Source organism: Macadamia integrifolia, unplaced genomic scaffold, assembly GCF_013358625.1.
Source record: "Macadamia integrifolia cultivar HAES 741 unplaced genomic scaffold, SCU_Mint_v3 scaffold3284, whole genome shotgun sequence".
Lineage (NCBI taxonomy): Eukaryota > Viridiplantae > Streptophyta > Magnoliopsida > Proteales > Proteaceae > Macadamia > Macadamia integrifolia.
This window is the reverse complement of record NW_024869363.1, coordinates 1-8,636: the sequence shown is the minus strand read 5'-3', so window position 1 is coordinate 8,636 and position 8,636 is coordinate 1. Positions and strand designations below refer to the sequence as shown.

At 36.0% G+C, this 8,636-nt stretch overlaps 1 pseudogene; it reads left to right on the top strand.

The window, feature by feature from the left end:
- Window positions 1-2,392: 2,392 nt before the first annotated feature.
- Window positions 2,393-8,055, top strand: LOC122067970 (annotated as a pseudogene).
- Window positions 8,056-8,636: the final 581 nt, after the last annotated feature.

The window sequence follows — 8,636 nt, the reverse complement described above, 5'->3', positions numbered from 1 at the left end:
GCGTCAGAGCCGATTGAACTGATGATTTAATTAAAGAACATAAGTTTTACACTTTAGGAAGTTTGAAATCCAAGAAAAGAAGGAAACAAGGACACTCCTAGCTAGGACTAGGATTATACACTTGATGTCTATACAAAGAATATTGAGAATACATTGCATTGCATTTCCCATACACATGAACCTAGGTTGACCACGACCTTGGGCACATATCCTTAAAAATACCCCAAAAAGACTGTAGATGTATCGAAAATCATTTTGGATAAGCAAGAGATCAAAATCTAAATCGGATTTGAAAATGGCTGCACTAGAACTGGCTCACTAATTGGTGAACCGGATTGACTCTAGTTTTCTTTTCTCTCGATCCGATTGGCAATCAGCTTGCTGGATAGCGATCCAATTGGTTTTACCTCTTTTGGTTGAGGAACCAAATTGGCAATTGGCTCACCGAATAGCGATCCAGTTGGCTTTGTCCCTAGTACCTAAAGAATCGGATTGGGACGTGGATGAACTGACTCGCCAATTTGTGTGTGTGTGCGTGTGTGTGTGTGTGTGTGTGTGTGTGTGTGTGTGAGAGAGAGAGAGAGAGAGAGAGAGAGCGAGAGAGAGTCAATGAAATAGGCCCCCACATGTCTCCGAGCGAGGATGCAGTTATGTGGGGCCCGTTGTCGTGCCTAAAAGAGAGAGGGCCTGAGAATCCAAAATCTCTGACCGTTACCCTCATATGTAACTATGATAACCTCTCTGGGAGCAACAATGAGGGTAGGCTAGATATAGGTCCAAGGCTTTGGAGGATGCTCGCGACAAGCCCTTCTCCTTTTTTTCTCATATTTTTTATATTTGTTCATCTTTGAAGGGTCATAACTTTTTGTTCTACACAACCATTAGGTCATTTTTGGAAGGTTATAATATATGATGGAATTAGGTTAAGGATAACTAGGGTTTTAACCAGTTTTGATGGGTTTATGTCGAAAATTCAATTCTCGTGAAAGTGAGAATACAAGCTTCGTCCCCACCTGTAAACCATTATCATCATGGGGGACAAAATTAGGTGTCTATAGAAAAGATGCATGGAAAATCCCTCCCATATGAGGAATCTGCTCTAATTTCTTTTTTTGTAGAGATTGAATCCGATCTCAAAGGATTTGTTTCCTAGTTCGTCTCCTTGATTTCTAGCTGAGTTAAGCTTCAACAGCCGTCCTTTTGCCATGTGTCAACTTCTCATTGATGAATTATCTTTATGCTTATCACAGGGTTAATACTTACTATTTCATTTAAGAAAGTAAATCCAGTTGGCAATGAGTAGATAGACACCAAGTAAAATGATTAGTTGTATTTCCATAAGTGCTTCAACGTTTCAAAGGAAAGTGAGTCAACTCCAAATCAAAATCATTGATTAATTAGGATTCTTTCTCACTACCCATATATAAAGATGGGTGCGTCACTGGTTACAAATAGACCTTGTAACCGGACTTTATATACCCTTCAACATAATTGGTTTGGGAAATGATGTCATTTCACGCATGAGAATACCAGGTTTTGATGACTAAGAATCCCTGAGTTAAAGGGTAAAAACATATTTCGCATAGGATCATATATTAAAAAAACAAAAGAGAAAGAATTTACAAAAAGGCTGGATCAATCGATTAGGAAAAAATATAAAAAATAAAGTCAGACCCCACCATCGGCATTGTCATCGGTAGGAAAAAAACCTGACCCAAAGAGAGAAACAAACACATTTGCAAATGAAAGAAATTTCATTCCCAGAGAAGAAAAACATCTTCAGGGGTTCAAATGATAAGGAGAGTAACAACTCCCAACAAACACAGAACAGTAGCTGAAGGATCGGAAAAATGCAGAAGGGACATTTACTAAGAGATTTAATGAATTTAATGGGACACAATAATATTGCCTTTGATTAGATGCTAGTGAAATGACAAATTTATCCCCAAGTTAGCAAAGACAGAAAGTATTCCAACTTGGACGAAAAAGAGAGGTTGCAATTTCACTTGTAATCAGAGATTACCCTATAAATATATTATGTTTTAGTGATCACCTACACTAGGCCCGGCCTCAGGGGATCCGACAATGGCTAACTTCTCTCTCGCTTCTTCATTTTCTCATCCCTTCTTCCTTCTTCTCTTTCCTCTTGTTCTTGCAGTATGCATCCGCTGTGATGTTGTTGAAGAAGATAGAAAGGCAAGTAAACTCACTTCTCTTTTATTATCCTCTCATGTTTCTGTGTTAATGGTTCTTAAGCTTATCCTGATTAACTCAAGAGGATGAAGTTGATATGCTTTTCATACCTGAATCTGTATTCATGGTTATTCTGCCTCATGCATGGTATTGATCAAGTTTATATTGTTGATGGTGCACGTAGGTCTATATTGTGTACATGGGTGCACTTTCTAAAGGTGAAGGATACTCACCTGCATCACTTACATCTCAGCACCATAGCATTCTGGAAGAAGTTCTTGAGGATAGGTAATATTAATCTTATATTTCATCAGTCCAGTAGGTCTTTCTTTCTTCTTCATTATTGTATGCAAGTATGATAAATTTTTCATACGAAGCATTACTTTCGCTTATTAGAAAATCTACATTAACAATAACAAATTCAGTTTTATCCCAACTAAATGCGATCGACTCATAGATCCATACATACAAAGTAAGAGAAAAAAGAAATCTAAACTTAAAAAGGGGAAAGAAGAGATGAGAGATGACGGAAGAAAGATGAGATTAGAAAATCTACCAAAGACAATATTAATTGTTTTGCTAATTAAAAACTGCATAGTTGCTAGATAAATACTTGCATATATAGTGCATAAATAGATGATATTTCTCTCATTCTTATGTTAAATTGATAACTAGGTCCTGGTTTCTACCCAAAAAATAATAATAATTTAGGTCATGGTCGCCCAAAATATATACGACGTCAAATAGCATATGTAACCGGACTTTTTTGCCCCTCCATATAATGAAGTGGCAATTCAATAAAAAGCCTAATAATGTAATTCCATAGAGAGAGATTAGGAAAGCACAGCCGAGGGTAAGGCACTTCAAGCAGAAATGCTAGAAAGAGATCGCAGACAAGATCTTTCAATCTCTTTCTCTGTTTATCCCCTGCCGTTTCTCTTCCATGCTACCGAGCTTCCATCGCCCACTCTCTCCAACAATCTTGTCCCTTGTTCTTCGCTAGAGTTAATTGATTCTCGCCACATGCAGAGAGGTAGAATCTGACGACCCAATCTATCTCCGTATTTGGGACAAGGTTTTATGTGAGAGGCCTCTACGCCATAGACACAAGGGGTGAAATGATCGTGGCTCCTTGCCTAGGGTTTGTAGCCTTGTGTGCGGACTTAGGGGTCTCATGGACAGAAAATGCATGCCCAATTTTTTATTTATATATATATGTGGGTGGGTAGTGTTGGGATGTCATTCCTACGCTCTTATGAATATTTCCATGGAACAGTTTTCTGTACATGAGGCATTTGCGCCACAAGCATAGGGACATGTAATGACCACTGTGCCCTGCATGGGGTGTGTATGCTTGTGTGAGCGCAGGGACTTCTAGAGGATAAAAACAGCTGGCCATTACGATTGATCATTAAAATAAAAAAAAATAAAAATTAAAAAAAAAATCAAACAGATAACCAGTTATAGGGGAAGAAAAATGCATGCATGCAGTTGCCAAGAGATACATCAACAGGGGCAAAAGTATGTTAGAATACTAAACTACTAAACATCATGTTTGGGCTTTAGCTTTTTTTTTTTTTTTTTCTGTATGATAGAATAAAATTCTAAAGTGGTAACAAAGTCAGAGGTTGAAGAAAAAGGAGAGGGGAGAGTTTCCAGTTATATAAACTATATTTTAGGAAATAAAATGAAGCAAACTTTGAAAAGTCAAGTGAAATGGAACAAAAACCTTTGAAAATTCATAGGATTAGTATTTTTAACACAGATATTAGTATTGTTATCAAGGAGTGCTGGAAAAGGCCATTCCATATATTTTGTGATATTAATTTAACTTTTTACACATCTCATCCTAAAAGAGTTCGAGAGAAGACCCTTTCTTTCATTTCTTATTGTTAATATTTTTTTTAGTTAAAGAATACTCTATTACACTCCATCTGCATTTTTTTTTAATTATGTCTATTGATATTCAATCTAATTCCATTCTCAAATATATGTTATTTCATTTATTTAAATTTTTGAATAATTAGATTCTTCTTTTCTCTTTCTTTCTATCTTTCTTCCTTCCTTTTTTTTTTTTTTTTTTTTTCCTTTTTTTTTCTGATAACTTTGGTAAAGCCACAAAAAAGCGTCAAAATTAGTGTAAATGTAAAATGGATAATTTTGATTATAACCATAGTTGCTAACAATGAGACTATTCCTATAATGATTTTGTCTTGGGGAATGTTTATGTCATATAGTAAAAGGCAATATATTGTATAATGACCTTTTTGCTTATATGTAATAATATTTTTATCTATATGTACTACTAGGGTAATTATAATTCTTTATAATCGAGGTTGTTTACATACTTACATTGAAATAAATCAATGTAAAAAATTTTAGTTCCTCCCAATGATCTGTGTGTGTGTGTGAGTGAGTGTGTGTGTGCAGCTCTATAAATGACAACTTTGTGCGAAGCTATCGAAGAAGTTTTAATGGATTTGTAGCAAAACTCAACGAACAAGAGAGACAAAAGCTTGCCAGTTAGTAACTCAATATCTTTAATTTTTAAATTATGTTTAAGTTTTAAGACAACATATATGATCATAATATCTTTGGTGTCATGTTAGGCAAGGAAGGTGTAGTATCTATTTTCCCTAGCAAAAATTACCTACTTCACACAACTAGGTCATGGGACTTCATTGGTTTGTCCGAGGCTGTTACAAGAATACCTAGGGCTGAAAGCGATGTGATTATTGGTGTTCTTGATAGGGGAATATGGCCAGCATCTGAAAGTTTTAGTGACGAAGGATTTGGGCCTCCTCCTAAGAAATGGAAGGGTGTTTGTAAAGGCGGCAATAATTTTACGTGCAACAAGTAATTCTCTTAGCCTAATATCATTACTGTTAGTTCAATTTATATCATATGTAGTGATGTGATAGATTAATCCCAAAAATTTTCCATGAATATTTTACAACAAGTTAATTGGTGTACGATTTTACTTTGAAAGTAATTCAACGAGGGATAAAGAAGGGCATGGGACACATACTACCTCCACAATTGCCAGTAACTTAGTATCTAATGTGAGTTTTTACGGAGTAGCCCAAGGGAATGCACGGGGAGGTGTACCATCAGCAAGGATTGTAGCCAACAAAGTTTGCAATCTAGTAAGTTGCACAGGAAGTGATATCCTTACTGCTTTTGATGATGCCATTGCGGATGGAGTAGACATCATCTCCATTTCAATAGGAGAGAGTATTTTCACTGACTTTGAATCAAAGAGTATAGCAATAGGGGCATTTCATGCCATGCAAAATGGCATCCTTACATCAGAGTTTGCCGGAAATAGTGGTCCGAAAAGGAAAACAACCTCAAGCGTTGCACCTTGGGTACTCTCTGTTGTGGCAAGCAATACAAACCGCCATATCATTGATAAGGTTGTCCTAGGAGATGGAAAGGTCCTTAAGGTAAGAAGCATTATGCAGTCTTGATCAATCTTCTTTTCTTTTTTTTTTTTTTTGGTGTAACTGGGGAGGGGGGTAGAAGATTGTCTTACTTAGGGTACTAGCAACAATTGAGCAGATTTTTCTTTAATTCCCAGAAATTAAAGTCAGGAAATATCCAACGATATTTGTCTAACCTCACTATTAATATTGGATTAGTTATCACAATGTAAATAATATTTTCTTTACTATATGTCATCTTGCATTAAAAATAAAAAATATAATTCTATAGTGTATTTTTTTGTTAAAATTAAGGATACATTTGGTATGAATTCTTGGAATGCATTATCGACCCAACATACATATGAAACACAGAACCAGAAAATTGGTCTATTTTTAAGTGATTTATGCAGATATTTTATTCACTTCAGATATTGTGAATTGGAATCATGCTTGAGGAACAACTTCCATTAGCTTTATTAAGCTAGTGGTTCATAGATAGCAGCAGAAACTGGATTGCCTCCAAGTTCATAATGCCATCAATTAATTAATATTTTTTCGATTTCAGGGTAATTCCATAAATTCTTTTACTTTGAATGGAACAAAGCATCCATTGGTATATGGAAAAGAAGCTGCAACAGCAGAATGTACTGAGCAAGCGGCTCGGTAACGTAGTGTCCCCTTCAATAACTACTAGCTTCTTCCATCATTTTAACTACATGACGAATTAAGAGTGAAGATAATTGCCTTTTGTGTTTCAGACTTTGTATACAAAGCTGCTTAGATGGTGATTTGGTGAAGGAAAAGATTTTTCTGTGTGATGAGTTAACTAAAGGAGAAGCAGCAAAGCAAATTGGTGCTCTAGGGACAATAATGTCATCTGATGGATCTGATGACTTTTCTTTTACATATCCTTTACCTGCAATACATTTAAGCACCCAAACTGCAGAGTAGGTCAAGTCTTACATAAATTCCACGAAGTAAGTTCACAATAACCATTGAGCTTGAAATGACCAATATATTGGTAGTTGTTTCATGATGCTGAAGGAGCTGAGAATGAATTCAATGTTCTATACATCATCATCTTATTTCATTGGAAAAAATAATATTGTAGATTAATTTGTCTTTGTACTAATTTTATACTCTTTAAGTGCATGATATCATTCAATATTTCAAACTTCCTAATCTATAGAAACCCTACAGCAAACATCTTGAAGAATGAGGCAGAAAATGATTCATCTGCCCCAACTGTTGCTTCATTCTCTTCCCGTGGACCAAATGGAGTTACACCAGATATTCTCAAGGTCTCTCTCTCTCTCTCTCTCTCTCTCTCTCTCTCTCTCTCTCTCTCTCCTCTCTCTCTCTCTCTCTCTCTCTCTCTCTCTCTCTCTCTCTCTCCACCCCAAAACAAATATATATATATATATATATATTGTCATTGTCTTTCTTCATTCATTTTGTCTTTATCTTTCTTATCACATGTTCTTCTAGAAAAATATTACAGCCAGATATAAGCGCCCCAGGGGTAGATATCTTGGACGCATTTTCACTTTTAGGTTCACCGTCGGGTACTCCTATTGATGAAAGGAAAGCGAAGTTCAGTATATTATCTGGGACCTCCATGGCGTGCCCTCATGCTACAGGTGCTGCTGCTTATGTTAAATCTTTTCACCCCAATTGGTCACCTTCTGCCATCAAATCTGCACTCATGACCACTGGTAATACCCTCCTTCAATCTATATATGCTTGTAAAATTATTTGTTTTCATTTTGATCCAATCTTATTTTCCTTTTGAATCTATAGCTTGGCCAATGAATGCCACCAGGAACCCTGATGCTGAATTTGCTTACGGTGCTGGCAATATCGATCCAGTGAAAGCTATAAATCCTGGTCTGGTATACGAAATCCTAAATGATGACTACATCAAATTCCTCTGCAATATAGGCTGGGATACCAGGAGGGTTAGAATTATATCAGGAGACGACAGCAGTTGTCCTCAAGGCACTAAAGGAACGCCATTGGATCTCAATTGTCCATCAATGACAGCTTATCTTCAACAACAAGATAAGCCCTTTGCAATTAATTTTACAAGGACAGTTAAGAATGTTGGTTCAGCAAACTCCACATACAAGGCATTAGTCATCACTTCCAATTCTAACATTAAAATCAATGTTGAGCCTAATAATCATTGAACGAGGATAAATCATTTGTAGTGACTGTTTCTGGAAGTAAATTGGACCAAAGACGTCTATGGCATCTGCATCACTGGAGTGGTCCTATGGCACTCATAGTGCGAGAAGTCCGATTGTTTGCACTCATTTTCCAGTGCTTCTATATAGTCATTTCTATCAAGTTCTGATCCATGATAGAAGCATATAAATCACTACAGATGGAAAGTGAAATGTGCTTTGGATAATAAAATTCAATATCTATTAATTCATGTTGCTCTTGAACTAATTCTGTAATTTTTAGTTTAATTATCATTCTGAGTATTATGTCTAAACCATATCGTCTCTTTTCTAAATTTTATGTTGCTTCAGTGTTCATAAACTATGGCTTTACATTTAGGGTGTGTTTGGTATGCATTTCCATTCTGAGAATGCACACTGTTTGGCTGTATATTTAGTGAAAATATGTTATTGATTTTTTGATGTTCAGGAATTTCATCGAACACCTCATGGGTGTGATTTTTTATTAAAAATAAAACTAATCTACAGCCCAAAGTCCATCGCTGCTAAAACACAATTTTATTGTAAACCATCCTAAATGTTTCATTGATAGCTATTGTATTTATACAAGAGATGGTAGCCCTAATCACCTAAGATATGTGACTAAGAATAGTCACATGCAATATTGAACTTCCATAAATAATACATGCAATCTTCCATAAATGCTACATGCAATATGGCTTTCCAAGAGAGAGAAATTGGAATATTGAGTTGCCCATAATGGGTGAACTCAATAGTCCCTGATACACCCCCCTCAAGTTGGAGAGTCGGAGAGACGAATCTTCAACTGTCC